The sequence below is a fragment of the Dermacentor andersoni genome, chromosome 10 (genome assembly GCF_023375885.2).
Source record: "Dermacentor andersoni chromosome 10, qqDerAnde1_hic_scaffold, whole genome shotgun sequence".
NCBI lineage: Eukaryota > Metazoa > Arthropoda > Arachnida > Ixodida > Ixodidae > Dermacentor > Dermacentor andersoni.
In genome coordinates this window covers 93411927-93437856 of record NC_092823.1, presented here as the reverse complement: position 1 = coordinate 93437856, position 25930 = coordinate 93411927, and the positions used below count along the sequence as shown (strand labels likewise).

At 45.9% G+C, this 25930-nt stretch overlaps 1 protein-coding gene across 4 annotated transcripts in view; it reads left to right on the top strand.

The window, feature by feature from the left end:
* Positions 1-25930, top strand: part of Syt1 (Synaptotagmin 1) — a 181074-nt gene that overhangs the window by 66487 nt on the left and 88657 nt on the right. Inside the window, exon 1 of one of the 4 annotated variants that reach the window (XM_055062539.2) lies at positions 5672-5898. The exons of the other annotated variants lie outside the window; for them this stretch is intronic. The gene's annotated coding sequence lies outside the window, so the exon portion shown is untranslated. Of the gene's footprint in view, positions 1-5671; positions 5899-25930 lie in introns of those variants that run through there. 4 annotated transcript variants of the gene reach the window in all.

Sequence of the window (25930 nt, the reverse complement as noted above, 5' to 3'; positions counted from 1 at the left end):
TCACAACCCTTTTTTTCCCTTTAGTCAGTAAAGGGTAGCAAGGCGCATATACTCTCTGGTATAAGCTCTCTCTTTTCCCTTTGCTTTCATATCTCTCTTATGCATCGATTCCCTGCTAAACAATCAATTTATTGCGACGTTAATAAGGAGGTGTTGGCGAACGAATGCGGCGCGGGCTGCTAATTGTCTCACCAAGAGTTGTTTTATACCTGTGCTCCTCTACGCACTCGTACATAGCTTTGATAGTGCAACATATAACATACATATATTCAGTGCTTCACAAACACACACACACAAACACCCATATGAAAGAATTTCTCACAACAACAGTCCACAAATACTTTACACAGAAACCGCAAAATGACCAGCAGCATTCCATGTCTTCTGCGCGTGTCACAAAAGTTTGCCCTGAAACACGCCGTTGGAGACAACTTTCCCCAACCGTTTCAGTGAACACTAGCGCTGGGGGTTCTGAATTACAGCAGAGAGATCGCTCGACCTGTCAACGCTTATTAAGTTAGCTCAGTGCGAAAGTGTTGTGTGCCTAAGTGCCTAGCCGAGCCGTAGCCGTAGCCACAGTCGTAGCGTATGGCTTGCATTAATCTCTAAACACACAGACGAGGCCGACCTGTATAAAGTGAGCCTAGTACGAAAGTGTGGTGTCGCAATAAGGGCTTTCGCAATTATATGTACTCCTGGAATTCCACACTACAGCCAGCTAGAAATGCAAGGTACCGGGAAGAAAACAAGGCAGATAATTTACTTCACCATCGTCCTAGTTAAAGTCTGATGACAGGAATGGTGCTAAAGAACGCATGTTGTTCGAGCAAAGCCTCTTATTGCAGAAAAGTTTTTTTTCCTGTTAACTTTGTTAAAGGAGGTGTTGGTGTCTCTCAAACGACGTCGGCTGCTCCTCGCGCAGAGGTAATCATTATTTGTACTCGCGACGATGTAGAAGTTTCAAATTAAGCGTATACGAAACAACACAACAACAGTTACAACGTTCGCACCAACACACTTTCACACACACACAAGATATTTGCAGAACACGAATGTTCCTGAGCAGTTCGCAAAATACGGATATCTGTGCAGAAGTACAAATAACGTACCCCGTTGGCGATAAACACGGCACTCGCGAACAAGCGCACTAAAGACACGAGAGTACGTCAACAAAACCCGTCGCCCGGTATCGGGGTGCTTGTAAATTACGAGAAGATGCAGGAGTACTGCTATGAAAGCGTTTTGAACAAGGCCAACCGGGCTCTGTCCTGGTTAACCTCCCTACCTTTTATTTATCATTTGGTCTCTCTCTCTCTCTCTTGAACAAGGCGTCATCGCGCAACACATCCAACTGTAAGCGTAATGGCCTTTATGCTTTTCTTTTTTGTTTCCGTTTAGTGTTGGCCTCGCCTTTCCGCTTAAGGACTCCCACGTAACAGAAATGGCGACATCGGCAGAAAGGGCATGCGAGTGCTTGGCTTCCTTGAAGTGTTGATTGCTTCCTTCTTTGATAGACTTTAACCGAAAGCTTTAACTGCCGCCCTTTCGAGTCGAATTCTTGTGAAGTAGACTCTTGAACTTCCCTCTTGCCGCTTTATTGATGGTTGTCCAATCGCAGAAACTGCAGGACGTGCCTGTCTTTGTTGCTGGGTATGATATATATATATATATATATATATGTATATATGTAGTAAAAAAGCCAACAAACAAGGACACCAATTCTTGTATTTACTGACTGAGTTAAAGAAATAATAAAAAGATAATGGCAATGAAAGTGGATGAAAACACAACTTGCCGCAGGTAGAGATCCATCCCACAGCTTCGCATTACGCGTGCGGTGCTCTACCAATTGATCTAGCGCTGCGCGGTTTTCCCATCCACTCTCTGGGGTATTTGTGGGTTACTACTCGAACTAACCCTCGGAGTGTTAGCCAGCGCCACCATTCGCAAACGTTGGCGGCGGATGTGGAACATCCTCTCTGCCGCAGGGGTCACGAGTACGTAATCTTTTTGGGTGAAGGCAACTGGTCAATAAACCCACACATTACATGAAAGCAACAATGTTGCCGGATTCATCTATTAAAATTATGGGGTTTTACGGGCCAAAACCACTTTCTGATTATGAGGCACGCCGCAGTGGAGGACTCCGGAAATTTTGACCACCTGGGGTTCTTTACCGTGCACCTAAATCTAAGTACACGGGTGTTTTCGCATTTCGCCCCCATCGAAATGCGGCCGCCGTGGCCGGGATTCGATCCCGCAACCTTGTGCTCAGCAACCCAACACTATAGCCACTGAGCAACCACGGCGGGTATGTATGTATGTATGTATGTATGTATGTATGTATGTATGTATGTATGTATGTATGTATGTATGTATGTATGTATGTATGTATGTATGTGCATGCGATCATATAAAGCTGACCGACAATGAAGCCAAAGAACGTACATGGGTAGTTAGCTGCCTGAAATGCTTAAGATAATAAGGAAAAGGGAAAAGTAAAGTAGAGGAACAATAACTAGTGCAACGCATGCGTGGCGCAGAGGCTGTGGGTTCGGTTCCCACGGGCGACAGTTTATCTTTTCGTCCAGTTTCATTTTCCCTTTCTTTCATAATTTGTGAATGAGGAGAAGGAAAACTGAGGGGCTCAATTTTTGTTAAACACGACCATGTAAAGTCAAAGAAAGCACAGAGGTAAGTGCCGCATTTCGATGGGGGCGAAATGCGAGAACACCCCTATACTTAGATTTAGGTGCAAGTTAAAGAACCCCAGGTGGTCAAAATTTCCGGAGTCCTCCACTACGGCGTGCTTCATAATCAGAAAGTGGTTTTGGCACGTAAAACCCCATGATTTAATTTTTTTAATGTTGAAAATTGAAATATTATTGTTGAAATTCTTGTTGAAAACAATAATAGAATAAGACAAGGAAAAAATAGGAGCAATGATCTCTGGTCGAACCACAGTTAGTTGCCTCCTGGTTTTATGTGGTCGTGATCAACAAAAATTTAGCTCCTCTGTTCCCCTTCACCTGATTAACGCCCACACACTAACTATGGTTCAACTAGAGCTCATTGCTGCTATTTTCTTTCCTTGGCTTATTGTATTGTTGTTTTTTGATTGACTTTACGTTATCGTAGATTGTGACTTCACCTGGAGTCCCCCTGTCTCTTACACGAAGAAAAGACTCATTTGTATTGAGAATATCTTCAAATTCATAGCTAGGAAATCGTGGGGACCATCCGCGTGCTACATATTACAGCTGTATACGGCACTTTTTCTCGCATTTCTTCGACACAGTCTTCCAGTTTTGTCCAACACATGTAAGGCTAATCTCCTTGCACTTCGAAGCGTACAAACCCGAGCACTTCGGGCATGTCTTGGCCTCCCGAGATGTTCTTCGACAACTTCAACGATTGTCATTGCACATGAGCATCTGATCACCATTCATATCGTCGTTGAGACGCTAAGAGCGCACGTTCGACATCTTTCACGGCTACCGTGCCACCATTTAGTCGGTTTCCCAGTGCGAAGAACACAGGCTGCACTCTGCGGTATTGTGCCGAGACAGCATGACTCGATGCCATTTGGCTTCAAGCCTGCAAAACGGCCAACATCGGCACTGTGGTGTCTACGGCAAATGCACGTGTGTCTCTCAGTTCCTGGGATTGCTAAGAAGGCAGACTTGTCACCGCTAGCCCTGAAGCAGTTGTCTCTGCTTGTCCTACACGAGTCTTATTTTGACGGCATACACATTTACACGCACTGTTCGACGAAGTCCAACGGATCAACCGGAGCAGTGGTTGATCCATCGCGCGCCGTCTCGTTGCAGTTTAATTACTCTCACAGTACCATGTGGAGAGCAGCAAGAACTTGCGGCTCTTCAAGGAGCACTCAAGTACGTGTTCCAGCAGCCACCAAATCGGCAGGGCCATTTTCTGCGATTAGAATGCAGCCCTACAAACTCTGCAGTTTGCTCTACGTCATGAGCAGCTAGTGTGCCCGAAATAAGGCACGCTCATCACCACGCTCTCGATAAAGGACACGACGTTGCATTTCAGTAGCTTCCACGCCACTGCGCAGATGATGATGCTCGCTCGGCTCATCAAAAACATGAGCGGGTGCCGATAGCACTCTCAAGAACGGATGCTGCGCAGCAACTTCAAGTGCGTGTTTTCCATGTCACACTTCTACAGTGAAATCCACCGGTTTTCACCAACTTACCACTTGCACTCTCTCGACCCGAACTTTCGACTTCGCCTACCACCTGGACTATGCCCCCGCGGAACAGCTTTACTGTGTCGCGTGTGGTTGGGCGTCGCATTTACAAATTCCTATTAATTTTTATAGGAATGGCCAGCAGTGCGGCGTGCAAATTGTGCGGGTGTGATGAGACTCTAGAGAATCTATCTGTGTCATTGCCCATCCTTTGATGCTCAACTACGCACTCTACAAGCTAAACTTAGCCTATTAGATAATACAGTGCTCCCGGAGGAAAATGTACTGGGACTATGACCTGTGCATTCTTGCATGTGAAAGGCCACAAAAGCCTTTCTGCACTTCTTGAAGGCTACTGACTGTACGAGGGCTTGTGGCAGTGGACATTCATTTGCGAATGACTCTGCGAATGACTGACTGTGTATTATCTTCCTTCTGTATCCTTCTGATGTAGTATTCCACTTCCCCCTCCCGAAGTGTAGGGGAGCCAAACGGGCACGTCCTCTTGGTTCCCCTGCCTACCTTTCCCTTTTCGTTCATCTTTTTCTCTCTCATCATGGCTTTATTGCCGACTGGCTTTATGTGGTCGCAAATATATATATATATATATATATATATATATATATATATATATATATATATAGGGAGTTCCAGCTTGAAAATTGCCTGTGGCAGATACCACAATCTTAATCGATGAGCTGGTGGTCTACTCGGAAAGGCGGACATTACTTGCGCAAAAAATTCAAATACACAAAGAACTAATTAACAATAATTCACTAATTAAGTTTCTAACTAATCACCTTCTGCCACGTATTGCAATTTACAAATTCTGGTAGGTCTAGTAGTCTCTTAACGTAATTAAGCGTTTGCTCCTACCACAGTTGTACATTCTGAACGCAGCATTGGCGTCGTAAGCATCGCGTGAAGCATGGGAATGCGCATTCAACAAAGTCCGGTTACCTAGTGAGCACCTCCTGTGGGAGGCCTTGCACACAGGCTTCCCTTTCAAGTGTACAGCGTGAGCATCGCATTTACACTGATAAGATTGTGCCCCTCTGTAGACAATGTCGTGCGAAGGTTGCAGCATTTTTTGTCGTCCAAAGTCAAACATTAGCTTCCGGAAGGCTCTCCCGATCATGCACTCGTTCAGTACTATAGTTCGGCGCGAGAAACATATGCGTTTCCCATTGTGTTGGGCTTATCGGAGTTTCGAACAAGTCGAGCACGTACTTCTGCCAATCTTTGGCGAGTCTCGTGCGATAGTACCACATTCATTGCGTGTAGTCTCTTGGGGAGCTAGATGAGTGTGTTTATTTTACTTCTATTTCCGGCAAATTTATGTTTTTTATTGGTGCCTGTTCTTGATTCTTGGACTTATTTCTATTCAAAGGGAGGAGACGGCCATTGAGGCGTTATTGCTTTTCTGGGGACCACAGCACCCAGGTGTGGACACACTCGGCGGTCTCCTCAGATATGGCTCGCGCATCGCAGCGTGCCTCCTTGTTTTCACTGATAGCGTCACAAGGAAAATAAATAAAAAAAAACGAAGTGAGGTCCTGCCTCCGCGCAGTGTCCACGTTCGCTCAGGTGCGCAAATGTTCTGACGACCAGGTTGCATAGACATAGACCTTGCGACAGCAGGTGACCCTACCGGAGACTGAAGCTGTCTTGCAGGTACACCGGTGAGCATGTTATATCGCATACTCGCCGTTCACAGGACTTTTTCAGTTGGAGCCGTAAAAAAACACTTCTCAATACAAACGGCCCGCATCCACAGGCTCATCGCTGTATACACCTCTCGTTGTGGTCTGGTTCAGTAATTCAGATTAGGTTCTTTCTTAGAGCTGTACTTTTCGCATCTAGTGGAAGGGCTATGTTGAACATCCTTGAAGATTGTCGGCAATGTTGCAGACATTTCGAAATAAGCGCTTACAAGTAACGATTGAAAGACGAAATCATAAACTTAGGTCTTGCGCATAATCTTCAACGACCATATTTTTTTCCTGATATATACGCGTGTAGAAGATTTTTGCAGCTTACATAATGGTAGCAGCGTCTGTCTACTGATTTGTACCATGGCCTTATACTTTAAAATTTTGTTACCTGATAATTCCTTAAGTACGCTGATGATGATCAGTTACGTGAGCTGTGGCTGGCGTCACATAAGCAAAGAGAAGGAATTTGCCGCGTTGACCACGTTAACTGTTAACCAAACTCTGGCAGAAGTAATCAGCCTCCGTCTTTGTTCTCTCCAACTGAGAGTGCAAATTATCCCATTCTTTTGTGTGCAGAAAAAGGACACGATGTCGGTGAACTTCGCGACCTATTGCAGGTAGTGATTTTATAAAGTTTATAATAATGACGACCACCTACTGATGTGTTCAGACCCTTACTTTAGGAGCACTCATGTGAACTTACAATAGGTTTATTCTTTTTAAATATTTTTCTTCGTGTTGCGATGTACTGCCACTGATATACATGTAGTATCTGTGACGATGTGCTTTTTTTCTGCGTTATCTGCAAAGCATTTTTTTTTTCTTTTGCGCTAGTGACTCTACAGATGTTATGGATTCGGGCGTTTTATTATTCGCCGCTCACGTGCTGCCGATACATCACGTTCACCAATTAAGAATCGAGTATCGTATAGGCTATGATTGATTTATGTGGTTTCTCTTCCTGCTAATTTTCTTTTTTATTTCTCGCGTTCGTTATTTTCACTTTTGCATTCTTCGCATTAAGTTTGTCGCTGTTGTTTCATATTTATTTTTAAGTTGGCGGGACTGACCCGCCCTACGATGGCCACTTCCACAAAGTTTCATATTCTTAACGCTCACATATACCACATTTACCCCCATACGCAATGTCCAAGGCTCACTTAATCTAATAAACAACGAAAAACAATGCCATCGGCTAATCGACTCCCTCGCGGTCTGGCACCGCGTGTCCTGTCAAGAGTCGCGTCTAGTACGGAACGCAAACGGACAGACAAAGGCAGGGTCTCGCGTGGAAGTGGCATCAAGGTTTCGGTTCCTTCAAGCCAATCTGTTTGTACTTGTGTTACTTGTGCGAATACATGTGTATTCATGTGCGTCTTCCTTGCCCGTGTTTCTTCTTTCTCTTCTCGTCAAGGTTTTCATCAATTTCACTTACCGCTCGCTCCCTCCCGCCGGTCTTTTCCGGCCGTCTTGTTTTCACAACTTCATGTTTCTGTGCGCAGGTATCTTGTATACGTCTGATCAGACGTGTCGGAACGGGCGAGGGGCAAGAACAAACAGAAACGAGATGAGTTACTACATAAGGCGACCTTGCACGTCGTTGTCTCTTGACCACTGATCATGTGACTGAACGTCAAGGAAGAGCTATCGCTAAAACAGAGAAAACGAGAAAGAGTGAGAGAAGAGCGGGAAAGAGCGAACAGGAAACGCAAAACAACGCGGCAACGACATAAACAGCGTAGTCTGCACTCTATTTGTACTTGCATTCGCTCTATCCGTCACACACACGCTCGCGTCATGCGAACAATTTATCACACTGCACAGGCAAGTACTATCGCGTTGAGTACATATGAGCTGCGGCACGTGAGCCGTGGCCAGAGTGACGCTCTCGAGAGAACTTTCAGCGGCGATTTAGCGCTAAACGCGAGAGAGAGAGAGAGAGAGAGAGAGAGCGAGAGAGAGAATGGGGAAAGGTAGGGAGGTTAATCAGAGGGTACGATCCGGTTTGCTACCCTACGCTGGGGAAAGAGGGGAGGGGAAGGTAAAGTGATAACAAAGTGAGAAATGCGTTAGCTTTACGTGGCATTCCAAGGTCGGTCCAGATCGGTCGGGAAGCTCCGGGCGAAAAGCGGTCCAGAGCTAACTTTCACCGACATCCGCAAGGGGGGGGGGGGGGGAGGGGTATGGGAGCAGCGATCGAAGTGAGCCTATTTGATGAGGGGAGATCATTCATGAAGAAAAAGCGTTTTTCTTTTACACAAGATTGAGCCACAGGCTCCTTTTATTTAAAACCAATCCTAATCAAGGTTACGCGTAGTGAAAGAAATGACAACTTTAAATCATTGCAGTAGGCAATAAATTCATCCTTTTCAGCACCCGCTATAAGAGGGGCTGTTCACGCCACTATCTAATGCATTGCGATGCAGCTAGGTTTTGAAGGCATGCGCGTAAAGTTCGCCTGCTATTACGCGCCCCCTTCGCATCCTGTGTTTGCTGCTTTGGTTGTCGACGTTTGTACAAATTCTATTGGCACGGTGTTTGTGAGGTACGTTTCATCGTTGTTCAATGTCTTAATTCAAAAGCAATAAGGTACGGCCGCCAGATCATTGTTTACTTTAGCTGCCTTCATGTTGGTATGGTGTCCGACGGGTCTGGCGTCCGACGATGCGACCAGCACTCTGCGCCCAAACATTCTTCGGCGTGCAAAGAAGTTAGGTTCGGTGCGTGGGTGCGATTTTGACCCCCGCATGGCTTGCGTTTTGCTCGCGCGCTGCAAGATCTAAATGCCCGTAAAGTCGAATTGTGGGTTCTGTGAAAAAAATACAGCTCCAACACTAGGGCACCAAACCAAATTTCGCGCCTTTTACAGCAGAAATTACGTCAGTTCTATTTTTAATGGAAATGGCGTCACATTATTTTTTTTCCGCTAGAAGGGCTCCCACAGATGGCGCTAAGCCCCATGAAATGCTTTGAGCCGCCATATTTTGAATGCATGGGCTTCTCAGGAAGCTTCGCTACCAGGCACTTCTTTGAGTTTCCGGATCCATGATTTCAACCGCGATCACCATATCGCAAAGTGTTGTTCCGGAGCTCACTCGACACACGCCCTGCCCCTTCGATGAGCGAAAGGGGGAGGGTGGGGGGAGGTGACGAAAGCAGACAACGCAAGGCACCGGGAGATGCGCGCTGATAAACTCCGAACATTTGTTTTCGCCGCTGCAGCTAATACAGCTGATAATGAACGCGGTAGTACGCACGTCTGGTTACGTTTCGCAGAACCCCAAGCAATGCTTGATAGCTTGATAACCCGACTGCGTCCATGTACCACCGTGTATGAAATATCAACACTTTCTTGCTTTATTCGGTTGCTCGTTTTTCTTCTTTCTGTTCAGCTTCGATAGCACAAGTTAACGGCAAGGTACGATAGCGGAAGCGGTCGCTGTGCTACGTCGTGGCTGGGGACACGGCAGCGAGCAGATGAGTGAGTAGGACGTTGTAGGCTGTAGGCGGACCTAGCCTTTCGGGGCACGCAGGCGACGGCTGCGCCCCACCGCCTCCTTTCCGAAAGAGTTCGTCGCTGTTCACAACCGCAGCATGAGACGGGCTAACAAGACGGCCCCCGCACAGCGAGGCAGGACAGCACACAATGCCCGCAGCCCGTGAACAATCCCGCGCACCGTGCCACGCCAGGCGCCGCGGCGCAGGCACAATACCCTGAATTGAATCTGCCATGTAGTGGGCATTTTTATTTCAACGTCACGTATACGTGCACCGGCCCTTTTTGCTACATAAATAGTCGGGTTCATCAGCTCCATTTAAGCTTTATTTGTGGTGCTCGGCGTTGCAGGCCCATACATAGGTACTGGCAGCGCTGAGTGCGGCGTAAAGGGTAGTCGGCCCCCGCGGCAGCTTAGCGGATATAGAGTTGCGCTGCTGAGCTTGAGATCACGTGTTCGATACCCGCCGTGGCCTCCGAATTTCGACGGAGGCGAAATACCAAACTGGTCGTCTACTTAGACTTAGGTGCACGTTAGAGAACCTCCAGAAGGTCAAGAATATTCCGGAGTCCGTGCCTCACGATCAAGTCGCGTTTCTGGCTTCGTAAAACTTCGGTGTTTCATTCAGTCACATTGGTCAGTTCGGCGTGTCTTAAGTGCCGGGGAAATGTTCAAACGCTGCACGGTCGGGATCACCCTGCGGGCACGGTTAACGTCGATTTTAAACATGGGGCTCACCAAAATCTCTGCGTAATCTCATCACCATGTCATGGTTGTTGTTATGCGTCATATTTAGTTGCGTTTGCCCGCTCGCCTGCGAAACTGTGCACTTTGCGCAGCGTCAGACTTTCTTGGAGTTCTTTCAGCTGGATTCCGAATTGTGACTGTCTTTGTGTCTTATTCTACGACCTTCTGTGAGTTCATCTTACTGGTGCGAAATTTCACTTAATTGTTCGTACTCTCAGTGTTCTTCGGTGCTTTTTTATGCTTTTATTTGTCTCTTACCCTGCGACAAGGAGACGACGGCGCCACCTAGACACGCCAATATTACCATTAAAAAGTTATCACCGACGCTAATATCGTGTACAGGATATTGGCTATACCGCGTGCTCTCGAAAAATCTCGAAAAACGAAATCACGGAGAATGATCAATGCACTTCATCGGGGGCAGCTGCCTCAAGAAACACAAATGCCATGAAGTGGAACTGAGCCAGTTCGACTTGTGACCTTTTACATGATAATGATCTCGCTTACGTCTTGAGAAACTGACAGTAGGCTACGAACAATGTCAGGATCAGTGTCCTCTCAGAAATTTGTCATTTCGTATGCTACTTTTTTTTTGCTTTATGAAGAATTTTGCAGCTGGTTTCTGAGGACTCTGTCCGCTTTCAACCTTTGCGTGTCGCTGAGTGCTTCTGACATTTGGCATGCTGCTCAATCAACTTTAACATGCGTGCTAGGGCAGGCATAGCTGAATCCTACAAGGACTTTTCTAGAGTCCTTCCACAAAAAACTTGGCAACGTAAAGTGCACGCTAAAGTGCGAGACCAGCGAATGCTAGCTAGCCCTTGGCGCATAAATCTCTGGTGAGACCGATACTTGAGCATGCCTCGGTTATGTAGTCACAGTATATGTGACAGCATTTCGATGACAGCATTTATCGTTTGGTCACAGCATGTTTGGTCACACTTGTGGTTACACGGAGCCCAATATTGTAGAGTTGCATTCTTGTATGTTCGTATGTTTAATGAGTTTTTTTTTTGTATTGTGGTGTATACTGCACTGCGGTGGTCTCCGCGCTTTTCTTCTTTTTTTCACCTTTATATCTGTTTTTTTTTTTCACGCCGAATACATTGGGCTTGTGTTGTCGCTTGTGAACTTGTGGCCTTTGCGTCACGACTTGTGAACTATGTGCGGTAACTCGTCTTTGAGTGCTTTTCCTATCGCTATGGCTTTGTTCTTTGTTCTTGCACAGAAGAAGCCGGTGGCCTTGCAAGGCGCCACCTTCTTTCATACTACATTTAGCAAAAAAGTTTTGTGCAGTCATATGCAGAGGGAACTAACCAACCCACCAACCAACTCATTTGCATCAACAGAAGCCGCGAGTTTGTCGCTTTCTCCTCTAAAGCACTGACGCACTTGCGACAGCATCAAGACGCCGCACAATAGAGTCCGCACAGCATCAACCTTTCAAGCAGCACCCGGCTACCATGTTCTCCAGCCTTTGTGACTGATCAAGCAAGACGCCCGTTAACGATTCTCTCCTTCAGATCCAACCTGGATCGCACCCAATTTTCCATTTTCATCTAAATGTTTAGTTGTGGAGCGCATGAAATGGTTCACTGCGTAATCGGCCAATCAAAAGATTTGCAAGAAAGAAATTTCCGGACCACGTTGCCAGTTGACATTTATTTCTGCCTTCTTGTATCCCGTGCTGTGTTGCAATTAATATTTTCTGTCCACTCATGCTGTATGCCTAGCAAAAGGACGGCAGTATCTGAAAACGAATAAATAAGAGATTAGAACAACGTATTTTCCGAATACGAAACTCCATATGAACATGAACGAAGCCATACGCGTAAAATCTCACTTTATATTGTCGCTGCTGCTGTCGTTTGATGAAACACTTTTCTTCCGCTATAGTTTCTACAGTTGCCGATATACATAGCCTTGGCGTGACGTCACGGAGCAAGCTTCGCAGCAGGCTAGCACCTCAACATGGCGGCCACGACGAAGTCATCATCATCATCATCATAATCATCATCATCATCATCAGCCTGGTTACGCCCACTGCAGGGCAAAGGCCTCTCCCATACTTCTCCAACTACCCCTCCGCCTACTCCAACGACGAAGTCAATGCACCGTATTTTCTCGTGCACATCTGTTTACGTTTCTGGGGCGACCGCATTACCTTTATTTCTGTCATCGATTAGGCGCCTGTCTTGCGTGTGTGTTTTTTACGCAGTTTCTAGACGTGCCAGTGCACCAAGATGTCTGCCACAATGCCAGTGCAAATTATGTGTACTTTCCTGCAACGTTAGAGTTTTTCACCTGATGCATAAAAGAACAGTCAATAGATACAAAACCTTAGTCGCGTCGCAAAGTTAACCAGTATATGTAGTTCGCCAACTGTGCCGCTCGCACGTCGCCCGTCCTTTGGCATCGATCAGACAAGGATGCAAATAGATCCCTTCTCGTCCAACTTTTGCTTCTTTTTCCCCCGAAATGGGGGCAAAAAAATCGAACTGTGTCAGTAAAGCGGGTCTTTTCATGCGGCCTACGAGTATACAGGCTTTTTTTTTTATCTACACCTGATTTTGCTGCCGCAGAGTTCATGTTATCAGGGAACAGTGAAGTAAGTAGAGTATTTTTGTCCAGAATGCACTTCTGCGGAAACCTTTACCACGAAATGAACAGAGTGCTTGATTATTTTGCAGATTATCTTTCTGAACGTGAATGGCGCAAGCAGGCGTATAGAGAGTGACGTGAAATGCGTCATTTGAATAACTTATGTGTTAGATTTCAAGGAATTGCATTAACAGGTCAAGTTCGGGTGCTGGTTAAATTAATTCAGGGAAGTATCAATGGCAGGGAGTTTAAACAGGTGCTAGCATCCGCTGCTCTGTGCTGCACCGGGGTAGGGTAAAGAATGAAGCGTGTGGGTCACTCCACAGCAAGATATAAGATTATCAGCACTGCTGTTACTTGCCTGTGTATGCTTTTACATTTACGAGAGCAACATTGCTTGTACTATTCTGACATCACTATACGAAATGCTGTGGTATCAGAATCCTTCGATAGAAAAAGAAAAAATATGCCGCAAGGCCTGTTAATGCTGCTACAGCCCTATTGTCCCGAGAAAAAATAAACCGGTATTTTATAGGACACAAAAAAGCATTTGTAAGACTGCATCCGCAAAGGTTCGCACGTACACGTTCAGAGCGATAACGATCGAAAAGCAACGATGGAAGTAGTCCTTTTGTATTGGCTGCAAATGCGAAACGTAAGTATGTAGCTTGTGATACACAGGTTGTAGAGTATAAAATTTCGCTATCCTGTGGTCAAGTTGACGATGAGCAGACAGATCTGTGCGGTAATGAGCGGCTAAGTGAACACGACAAGGTGAACAGGTGCGCACTTAGCAGTTCAGTGTCATAAGTGCGGGTGTTCCCCCGCCTTACTTCGATAGTACATGTATATATATAGGAGGTTGTGGCTAAGTCCTGCATCAGGGTGGCCAATACTGATCTGTTGAGGGAGTGCGCGTTACCGGTTCTGGTCACCGGGATCAGGCCGCACTGCGGGCCCGTTCATGCAATTTTATGAACACGCGGATTTTTTTTACGTCGGTAGAAAATTGCGTGGCACCGGGATTCGAACCACGGTCCTCTTCCACGCGAAGCGGATGCTCTACCTCTACGCCACAACACATGTATAGTGTCGCTTAACACAGAGCAGTCTTGTCGATTCATAGCGGAGGCAGACGAAATGAAGCGTGATGACGCAGCGTGAAACTGACTGCGTGAGCGCGCAGTCAGTTTTGCTCGCAAGGAATGTGGTGTAGGATGAGTGGCGGCTTGGCTTCGCACGTGATGGCTTTCTTTTGTGTAACCCTTCTCTATTCCTTTTTTTTATTGATATGATATAAGGAGATGGTCGGCGCACAATTTAAGGCGCCGGCTACTCCTTATCTCTTGCGTGGTTCCGTCATACATCATACAGGTTTCAAGGTTACATATCAAATGATCTTTTCACACAAGCACCAGGACTTATCACGCAACGTTTCCACAGGAAGACTATGAGCTATGGAACACGTGGTACATACAATATACAAGGTAAATGTCTTCACACTTGTGGTTGCTTCTTCGTGGCTTATATGTGTCTGCTTTCTGCATTAAATTTCAGTTCATGTTAGCGCTTGTTGTGATTGGTTCTTTGCTTAGTGTCACTGTAAGTCCCTGCATGCCATTGCCCTGCATGCCATCATGGTTTCGTGGCAACTAGCCCGATCCAATTGGCTGTCGAACAAGTTCAGTTTTATAGCCTGCCGGATGTTCTTGGTTTGTTCCTTAATATCAACTGAAAAAGCACTCAGTTCTCCGCCTTTTAGAATATGCTTGAAAGATAAGAAACTGCATCCGGTTCCTACAATTGAAACTGCTGAGCCGCCAAGCCACGCCCGATCATGCACAAAGATGTAAGCTTTCCCTAATGGACAGTCAGATCCCTAAGCCACTACTGCAATTTCTGCATGACCAGCGCCTTTTCGCTTTCATTAAATAAATATCTCTGTCCCAGGGCAAGACTCAATAAAAAAACGTTTAGTGCTCAGAAAAAGTTGCATCAAGCATCCTCTCCGGTGCAAGAGCAGCCTCTAATCCTTCTCTGGAACACTCATGCGTCGTTTCGAAATGTAGCAACGTTTATTGGTATTAAAGAGAGCTCTCGTTTTGTATTGCGCCGTCGGTATTGAGTCTGCACCACTGATCTAGGTCCAGGAATTCTAAACATTGCCCCCCTTTGGCCGTCTGTCGAACTTTACCGCCATCTGCTGTCGTAATTCGTCATCGCAACTCAATGGACAGCATTTTCAAAACGGGATATTTTGAATTATCGGCCGAATTTCGAAAACTATCAGCTATCAACGTAGACAGGGTGCTCCATTCTAATAATATATGCGTTTGCAGTATTTAGTTGCACACACACCGCGGTAGAGCCGTGGCTATTGGCGTTGCGCTATTGTGCTTCATGTCACGGGATCGAATCCCTGCCGCGGTGGTTGCATGCCGATGGGGTTCGAATGCAAAAAAAAAAAACGCGCGTGTACTTAGATTTTGGTGCATGTCAAAGAAACCCCGGGTGGTAAAAATTAATCCGCAGTCCCCTACTACGGCGCCCTCGTAATCAGATCGTGATTCTGGACACGTAAAGTACCAGCATTGATGTTTCTTTTAGTTATTCACTTAGTCGTAACTTCCCTGCTGAGTTATAGTAGCGTTATGAATATGGAACCGTTATAGTAGAGGAGTTATCCCTAAAAATCGTGAATGCATAAGTTACTGAAAAGAAGTAGCTTCTCGACATACTGGTATAGTTGATAACTTTGATAGTTGTTGAAATTCGGCCGATCTTATGAAATATCGTTTTTTTCCTGTAAATGCTGTATCACTGAGTTACGTCTGGGCACTGTGGTGAAGATTTACAGATGGCCAGAGGAGCAGTGTCAAGAATTTTGGGTATGCATCGGTGGCTGCTGTTTAACGCTTTGAGAATCTGGACAACGCTCCGCCTTTTCTACCCAGCTGGCTCGAACAGATTTGTACTATGCAGTGATTGAATTCCTGCCGGTAATGCTAGGTAATTAATTGGCGTCTTTTCTCGCGAGAAGCTTTCGTGTCGACAGGGCGTAAGGCGCCGAGCCGGCGCTTCGAGAATTTTCCACTTTTGTGAAATGGGCGAGGAATGCTAACAGCAGAGCAGCAGCAGCCCTCTATTCATTCTCGTGCATTGGAAACTGCCGCGCAAGTCTATTTATCTGTTTCTTTATTTTTTTGTAAGTGGCAACGAAATGTTCTGACTCTTTGGAATTCTCATACATCAGGCCTCTAACTTTGTTAGCGAGGCGAGGACGTTGAAAGGAATGTGATTACCGAAATATTTGCCCTTTCCAGACGAACTGCTCAAGCGCAAGGCGCTCTTCAAGGGAGCAGTGTTTTGTTTCGACAACTTTTGCGACGCCGTTTGCCTCTTTAGAAATTGTGATACATCGTCGAGAGACGCATGACTCTCGACACTGCGGGTCGCATACTCGAGCAAACATTGCAGAGTACTTTTTTTATTTATCTTGTACGGCAAAGAACACATCTCTCATGTGACTACGTTCTGAGAAATTAGTACTCGTGGAATTTCAAAAAGATTTGTACACTCGCGACTCGTGTTTCTCGCTCACATATTATTTGTGTTATTATAAATGGTGAAATGAGCGTTGTCCCTGAACGACAGCTGTACCTAGCAAAATACTTACGTGTCATCCTGTGATAACCTTCCCGTTTTATTGCGATAGCAATTATTTGGACACTCCGTGCAAGGGACGAAAGCAGGGAGAGGTCCCGCCAACTTTTCGTGTGCGCAAAGTAGGGAGGGGGAGGGAGCGGAGATCTATTCGTGTGCTAAGAGAGTGAGGGGGGAGCAACGCAGCGCGCCTCTCCACTTATACTCCCGCCGTGGCATGGAGGCAATATGCGCTTGGTTCGAAGGCTAACCGACCCAAGATATCTGATGGCTTCGTGTGCGCTGTATTCTCGCGCGCCTTGTGTGCGTTGAAGCAAGCGGCTACACGAAGAGGAATTCGCTCGCCGCTGCTGCCGCTCTACGTCACGCCAACGTTCTCACAGCGAGTGTCCGCGGTCAGCGAGTGGGATGTCTTCATATTTGCCTGTGCGCACACGAGACCCTGCTTGATTAATGTAGTTTAGTAAGCAATTGTTCACAGCCGCTTTCAGGTGATTAAGCTACCAAACTTGGTGCGTATAGCGCTCTAATATTCAATTTGCTATCGCAATCATCGCTTCGCCTTTCGGGCGAAACAGCTACTTTTTTATGTCTCCGCCAAAGAATTTTGGATTGCGACAAAGCAGTTTGTGGACAATGGAAAATTCATTCGAAGAGGTTAACTGTTTCCCCCCCCCCTCCCCGCAGCGCAACTTACGGATTGGCATGACAAACTAATTTCAATGTTCAGAACTGTGCGCACCTGCGCAAGGTTTTTCCACATGTGTGTCCCATGTCAGCAGTAACTTCACTTTACTTGGTTAGCGTTTCCCTGTCTTACCCTTTTGAACGCGTCAGAAACGGCAACGTCCAGTTCCTATGACATGCACGGCCTGAAACAGCATTTTTGAAACACTTGCGTAGTGTCGCACCTGTCTACCTTTTAGGCACGGCCTAACTTAAACAACGGGAAAGACAAAGCGAGCTCGTGGGTCGCACTGCAACGATTGGGCAGATGACGTAACTCTCGCGCCAGCTGCGGCTTGCGCACATTTGACATCCAAGCGTTGCGTAATCTGTGTCCCCCTTCGTCGAATTGTTACATGTCCCGCTTTTATTGGCGCTACGGTTTCTAAAGAAATGCAAAGAGAATTTGCTCTACGAAAGACCCAGTGGCCTGAATGCTAAATTGCCGGACCTCTATAGATGGGTGATTCCGGTTAGTGGAACACTCATGATAAAGGTCTAGCTCCAAACATCGTTCGGCTGTCTCACAGCTGACTCGGGCACGCTCGCATGACCCTATTTTACGGCGAACTGTTTCCAAAATAAGCTCACATTAGATGCTCCCATTTTCGTACGTCTTAGCCGGCTGGTCATGGTGTTCGCTGCGGACTGTCACAAGTTAGTCACTCATATGAAGTCTTTATGTGTCTGTTTTATTACACTGCATCTGTAATTGCCAGGCAGAGAAAGTAATTCTCCAGCAATGGTAGAAAACTGTCAAGTCTTTCCAGTGTGATTTAGCGAACAGGTGCTTGATATTACGTTGTGGCAGACGTTCCCTTTCTTATTTTGGTAACTTTAAAACGATGTTTTGTACCCTAAATATGTTCGCCCTTACTTTTTTCACAGCTGCTTATTTATCGAAAGAAAACCAGAGTCAATTTCTGTCGATTCATTACTCCAGTGAATAACTGGAATATATGAACAGTCAAATGGTTTCCTTAAGGTGCGATGGACGCACCACAGAAGATAAAATTTTATAAATGTACCCAGAACACTTCAAAGCCGTGCTATTACCTTCAGATTCTGTGTGAAACAGATTTCCCATACTTTACGACACATGTTTGCCGCATTCAGCACAAACATTTACTTCATTACACGATATGTTAATTTCTCCACGCTACCATTATACAAACTGAAGTAAAGCGGTTGGTGAACTTTAAGCCCTCCCATTTTTCCGCCGTAGACCTCGAAAGTTACGCCTTAGATGTTCATTGCCGCAGTATTACGAATGTCTGTTCTGCTGTCCAATTTGTTGCCTTGAGGTATTTTCAGTGCGGAGTTCTAAAAGGACGCTAAACGGCAGCACAACGTCATATTATACTGTTTAAATATTGTTTAAGCACTCCAATCTTGTTAATGTTGTGCTGATATGTTGATTATTAAGAAAAACACGGATGAACATGGATGTATTTCATGATCTTGTACTCTTGTGTACTTAAATCGCGGTGCACGTTAAACGACTCCAGCTGTGCAAATTGATCAAGAGTACCCAACTTCAGCGTGCCTCATAATTATTTGGCATGTAAAACTGCAGAATTTAATAAAAACGAAATTTTTGCCAAACCTTTGCACATGCATGCCATTGTGACATTACTGATTGCAGTGCATTTCTTTTTCGCATTTTCACCGTTGCGAATGGCAAAAAGTTCGGGAAATCTGTAAAGATCTTCCTTTTGCTTCTATAAAATCCAGTGTTTTTCAGCTTTGATGGGACGACTCCAGCTGTCCAAATTGATCAAGAGTACCCAACTTCAGCGTGCCTCATAATTATTTGGCATGTAAAACTCGAGAATTTAATAAAAACGAAATTTTTGCCAAACCTTTGCACAGGTATGTCATTGTGACATTACTCATTGCAGTGCATTTCTTTTTCGCATTTTCACCGTTGCGAATGGCCAAAAGTTCGGGAAACCTGTAAAGATCTTCCTTTTGCTTCTATAAAATCCAGTGTTTTTCAGCTTTGATGGGACGACTCCAGCTGTCCAAATTGATCAAGAGTACCCAACTTCAGCGTGCCTCATAATTATTTGGCATGTAAAACTCAAGAATTTAATAAAAACGAAATTTTTGCCAAACCTTTGCACAGGTATGTCATTGTGACATTACTCATTGCAGTGCATTTCTTTTTCGCATTTTCACCGTTGCGAATGGCCAAAAGTTCGGGAAACCTGTAAAGATCTTCCTTTTGCTTCTATAAAATCCAGTGTTTTTCAGCTTTGATGGGACGACTCCAGCTGTCCAAATTGATCAAGAGTACCCAACTTCAGCGTGCCTCATAATTATTTGGCATGTAAAACTCGAGAATTTAATAAAAACGAAATTTTTGCCAAACCTTTGCACAGGTATGTCATTGTGACATTACTCATTGCAGTGCATTTCTTTTTCGCATTTTCACCGTTGCGAATGGCCAAAAGTTCGGGAAACCTGTAAAGATCTTCCTTTTGCTTCTATAAAATCCAGTGTTTTTCAGCTTTGATGGGACGACTACAGCTGTCCAAATTGATCAAGAGTACCCAACTTCAGCGTGCCTCATAATTATTTGGCATGTAAAACTCAAGAATTTAATAAAAACGAAATTTTTGCCAAACCTTTGCACAGGCATGCCATTGTGACATTACTCATAGCAGTGCATTTCTTTTTCGCATTTTCACCGTTGCGAATGGCAAAAAGTTCGGGAAACCTGTAAAGATCTTCCTTTTGCTTCTATAGAATCCAGTGTTGTTCAGCTTTGATGGGAAAAATAAACAACCAGGCCCAAGCAGACGTCCTCTTAAATCCATTACGTCACGACGAGCTGGCGGCGAAACCTCACAACTACGTTGCCACCCGCACTTTGTCGTTGCGTCTTTTCTGATATCGTAAAGCCGGCCTTCTAGATACAGCTGCGAAACAAAGTAAAAAAAAAAACTCGAGCTGAGCAGGTTTTCAGCATCCTTTTTGCCCACTTTGTTAAATTCCACGAAAGGACAAAAATGAAATTGAGCAACTCAACTGCAATAAACAGCTGTTCATTTCACCCTAGAGTAAGATGCGCTCGTAGTGCCCAATGCAGCGTATCCATAATAACATCACTGTGTAATGTTGCCATCTGTGCACGGCGTTCGTGGAAAGTCCTCTAGCTGGCGGTACCGGGCAGTGAGAGAGAGATTGAAAGGAAACAGGCGAGGCAGCAAGGTTAGCCAGGTTGCATGCGGTTTCTTACCCTGCACTGGGGGAGGGGGAAGTGTGCAGAGAAGGAAGATGGAAGGGAAGATGGAGAGGAAGAACAAGTGATGGCGTTTGAACAAACAACAGCCTGGACCGTGCAATCAAAGGCGCTCGCAGATCGCAGTCGTATGTTAAAAAGTGTAGCTGGGCTCTGATGGCTCTCTGAGCAGATGACGGTTGGGCAATTAAATGGCCATTGGAGGTCCCAGCTACAGCTTTACCTAACCAGCTAGATCTCTTCTGTGTTCAAATCTCTTTTTATTGATTTTGAGAGAAATACTGTTTACCCGGCACTAATAGATGTAACCTGAAGTCGTTAAACTGGATTGCAGGTGTGCTTTGTTTCTGTTTTTCCTCCTGCGGCTTCTTACGTCCTCTTTCATTTTTTTGTATTATTGCTCTTCATAGGCAAAGGGAAGAGCGTATTAATTGATTTTGGTGTTTCAGCTTACTTTTAGTCTTTGGTCCTTTCAATCTACCGTTCAAGATGAAAAGGCTGCAACTCATCCTTCCCTAAACGAGTGTACCTTTCTTGTTATTTTCATTGCAAAAATTAATCCGCTTGGCGAAAACATTTCGCAGGAACGTGACCAAAAAAAAACTGAAAGATATCAAATTGCTAGCGGAAGGGCGTTCAACCGTAAGACGAGCTCATATGTTTTCGAAAAAAAGATATTAACGTCAGTTCAGGGAGCAGCCTTCTTTTTCATTATTATTCGTCGCGCTGAAGTTTTACACGCTTTTCATTTTCGAGGTACTCCGCAGACTGGCTTAAATCTTCGTTCCTACAGACAACCGCAAGAGTGTGCAGCGCTCAGACCCATGACGTCAAACAAAATTAGTTGGGAACAGCTGTGAGGAGCGCTCTGCGCATTGTGAAATACAAGTTGCACAGCAATTTGTTTGTTCGAAAGCTTACTTATCTTTGTGTTGTTCTTGGTTCCTTTTTTTTTTTTGCTATTCCGCTCTGCAAGTCTTCTTGCCTTCTTTTCAAAGAAGGAGATGAATGTGAAAATTGTGGAACAACATAAATTGAAAAAAAAAAAGCAGCATAAGCTGAAAACGTTCAGCTGCAATGTGGAGCTTGCAAAACAAAGGCGGCGACAGTTTGGAAGCTCTTGCAATATTGAATTTTGTTCTGTCGAAATTACGTTAGCTTTGGTCGTCGTCATGAATGGCTGTCACTTCGTCTCGATGGTGGTGGCAGCGCGGACATGCTAAGCGAATAAGGGACAGGCTAATTCCTCAGTATATGTGGTATCTGTGAACACGATAAAAATTAACTATTAACTACTCACCCAAGTCTGACCACTTGTACGTGGCCTGTTATTTTTTTAATGACTGATGCGAGTGAGTGAGCGAAAACTTTATTCGAAATGTCCGGTGATTTGGGCGGGGTGGGGCCATAAGCACCCCAGCCTAGGTGACGGCCTCGAGTCCTTGCGCGCGGGTGGCTTCCTCGGCGAGCCGGACGGTCCACAGTTGATCGGCGAGGTCGTGGCTGAGCAGGGCCGATGATGATAAGGTGGGACTGATGGAATGCACAAAATTTTCATTTTCTTTGGTTGCACTGCGTAACACCTTGCTTACATTTCTTTAAGTCCCATTTCAAGTTTCCAACCCTGTGTCACATGACGCGCATCACGTGTTCAGTGCATAAAGTTCATGAAACCCAGAAGTATCTTTTAACTGGGTTTAGTACGCTTAACATCTGTTTCTGTAGAGGGATCGCACACAATCATTCCGTGGTTCAGAATAAAGGAAGGTGAACACTTACATCAGGTGAATATCTATATATCGTATTCTCAAACTCTGTGTGCCCGCATTAGTTTTTCTGTTGTTTCTTTCTAATCGTTTCCGGTGTGACCATTGAAAGGACAACTACCGTGCCAGAGTAGTGTTCGGCGCCACATATAAGCGCAAACCTTTCCTTATACACAGTTAATAAAGAAATGAAATTATCCATATCAAAAGAAAGTCTCAGCTTCAACTCAGATCTCAGCCTAAGGCGAATGTTATAACAACGTCCTTCAGCCTCTGCGAAGCCGTCGCATCAACCTCAATATTACGCACATCCTAGGAACTGGCTGAGCTGTCTTCGCAACGTCCGCAGTGCACTTTCAATTAGGAGTTCCGCGAGCCCATCGCGTAGCCGTGTCGAAAGAGACTTGCCGCTCTTCCTCGAGTCCAACAGGAAGCCGGAAGGAAGGCTGGCAGGCTCGCTCACTGGAAGCGTCTCGCCGTCAAGGGCGAGAGAAGTAAACATAGCAAGAATGCCTCACGAGGCACCCGCGCTGACCCTATAACGATAACAGGCCGAGACCCGCCGCTCGAACACGGAAATCCGTCTTCCACGGGCTGCTAATGAGCTCTCGTGGCACTCTGAGCTTCGCTCAAACTCCAAGCTGACACGCTAGGCACACTCGTTTTGGCAACACTGGAGAAGGAAGGAACGGCCGTGCGCTTGCGCATCAAAGAATGTTCCGTTTTTCTTTCTTTTTTTTTTTTCGTTAGTTCCTCATGAGCAGATTCCTTATTCCCGTTGCCTTCGCGCAGGAACTTTGCTTCCCACCCACCCGAGTCCTCGAAGCATGCCGTGAACTAGGACCAACTTCTGCACCGTGGACCAGTACCGATACCGTGCAATGCATCGTGAACCAACAGCAACAGCATCCTACAGCATCAACAAATATCGATATATAGCCTAGCTAGCCTTAAGCCTACGCTATAAAGACGAAACGAAAAAAACCTGTGGTTTCACGGTGTCAGAACCACGAGCCGGTTTGGTGATGAGGCACGCAGTAGCGGGTGACTGCGAATTAATTTTGACCACGTGGGGTACGGTAACTTGCAACTAAACCTAAGTACACGAGCGTTTTTGCATTTCGCCCCCACCGAAAGGCGGCCGCCGTGGCAGGGTGGGATCGAACCCATTACCTAGATCTCAGCAGCGCAACGCCGTGGCCATACACCATGAACCGCAGCAAACGTCCACCCACGAGCCAGTACCAAAGCCATTCTATAGCATAAACCATTACCAACACCATTCTGCGCCATAAGACTGCGCCAACTCGCCTACTTTCAGTTGTTCTTGGGGCAGCGTGCAAACAATTTCGTTGCCTGAGTGTAGTGGATCAGAGACGAGGCTTAGTTCTGTTTTACGTTAGGTAGTTCCAAGTTCATCGGCGCCGAATATGAATTGCAGGGGCCCGGAGGTGTAGTCACGTCTTGTCGGTCTCTTGTGTCTCGTAAGCACAGCGCAAGGAAGAGGCATCGGCACAGAGAAATATCCAATGATGGAAAACTGCAGAGGTCGGCAGCAGTAGCTTTCTCTCTGACCGCGAGTACTCCGTGGAGGGAAAGGGGTGTTCTATTATGAGCAATATGAAAAGGAACACAGGAACGCGTAGAAAACACCCTCAGACCCAGCTATATGGGTGATACGCAGCGGCCGCCGTCGGAAACAAAGTGGAAAGGGGGACGCTGTTCTAACAACTATTCGCACTCCCACCGTGCGTCTGCAAAGTGCGGAACTTCGCATTGCCAGCAGACAGTGATAACACTGTTTGATATTGCGTCACTGGTAACTTTTTGCGCCGAATCGTTACAAAAGGTAGCACTTTTCCTGACATCGATATTGATTTGTGGCAAATCTTGTAAATCGGGAAAAATGGTGTTTAAGGGTGAGTTCAAAATAAGTTTATTGGCGCTTGCCGAATATCAAAAAGATAATGAAGCAAATGAAATAAGGCAATAGCGTCATCGCAGCTTATGCTCGTCCTTTGTTTTGTTCGTTGGTGGCCTAATAACGCGTCATGCCACTGTCGACTTGAACGACGGCTTACATTTTTGGGGCAAAGACGTGTAGAGAGCCTCGATGAATGCGGTATCACGCTGAAGGCGCTTCCACTCATGTTCTATTGCTTCCCGTAGTTGGTCGGAGTTCACCAATTCTAGCGACCTCTTCGAAAGGTTCACTTTCATACGGCTCCAAACGTGCTCTATAATGTTCATGTCGGCACCCTTCGCGCACCACTGAAGTTGCATTACCCCTCGCTCTTCGAAAAGGCGTGCCACGTCCTTCGATGTGTTAACGGGAGACAAGTCCTGCTGAAAAAAATAACAACCATCCGGGTGCGGCCCGTTCAATACATAGGGGATCATCTGGTGCTCGAGCAGAGTGCAATACGCAGCACTGGTGAACCTCGCATCAATTCTCACCAGTGGGCCTAGGCCTTCGTGGGAAATCGCCCCCCAGACGTTCACAACACGCGTCCGCTGGCGGCCACCTCCTGGCTATTCTGCGGACTAAACCGTGTGTTTGCGGTCCGCCACACTCTCTTTCGTTGGTCCCAGCGGCTCGAGAACGTGGACTCATCAGAGAAAACTACATACTTCCACTCGCTCTCGCTCCAGCTGCGGTGTTCAGTAGCGAGCCTCAGGCGAACTGCTTTGCCGGCTGCGGTGAGCAGAGGTTTCCGTGCGGCGATGCGACTTCGCAGTCCTGCTTCTCTAAACCTTCGTCGTACCGTGCTGTCGCTCAAGTTGTCCAAGCCAAGAGCACCTCGAAAGTCCTTTGCACTTTGAAATGGCTTGTCGCTGACGGCAGCCACAATGCAAAGGTTTTGGTTGTTCTTGTTGATCGCGGTCGTCTGTGGTGCGGCGCATGGTTTATGCGTCCTTCGTCTCGGTAAGCCTGGAGAATCCGGTTGGCCGTTTTCAATTGGCGGCCTGTCACGAAAGCATTATTGCGCTGCGTATAACCTCCTTTAGACATTTTTATTATATCTTCCCGGTGTTTAAGAGGCACTCGAGGCATCTTGAGGCTACAAAATCAGAGTTGACTGCTCTGCGTGGGCCACTGCACTGTGCTACGTGAATTTTTCTGAACGAACTTCGTGCAACAAAGTCGCACGAGAGACAGTTTATCAATGTTCTTCTTTTTTTAATTTTTCTTAATTCTATTCCTCTGTCGTCATTAGTTCGAGCGCCGCCGCTGTTCGAGGTGTCACTGACAACCGGGTGCGTCGATTCAAATAAAGAATCGGTTTTAAATGCAGGGCAAGCTTGGTCTAAGAGTACTATCAAGTTGTTGCGCCAAGAAAAAAAAAAGAATGAAAGAAAGCAAAATGAATCTGTGTAATTCACTGGCGAAGATTTCCGTCTTATCGGCTGTCGGACGATCCATGACGTAAGCTGCTCCTTTGTAGAAATGCCAGCGTGGTGGGAGTGCCAACAGTTAGTGGAAGAGCGCCCTCCTTTCCCCCTTTGTTTTTCACAGCGCCATCCGCGTATCGCTCCGAGTCTGTTTCGAGGCTGTTTGCCACGCGTTCCTGTGTTCCCTTTCATATTGCTCATGATAGTACGTCGGGAAATGGAAAGGAAGAACAGCAGGACGAGAAGATGGTTCTTCTTGATTGATTGACTGAGTGACTGACTTAACAAATATTGAAATAGTCGATTGATTCATTGATCAATCAATCAATTGATTGATTGATTGATTGATTGATTGATTG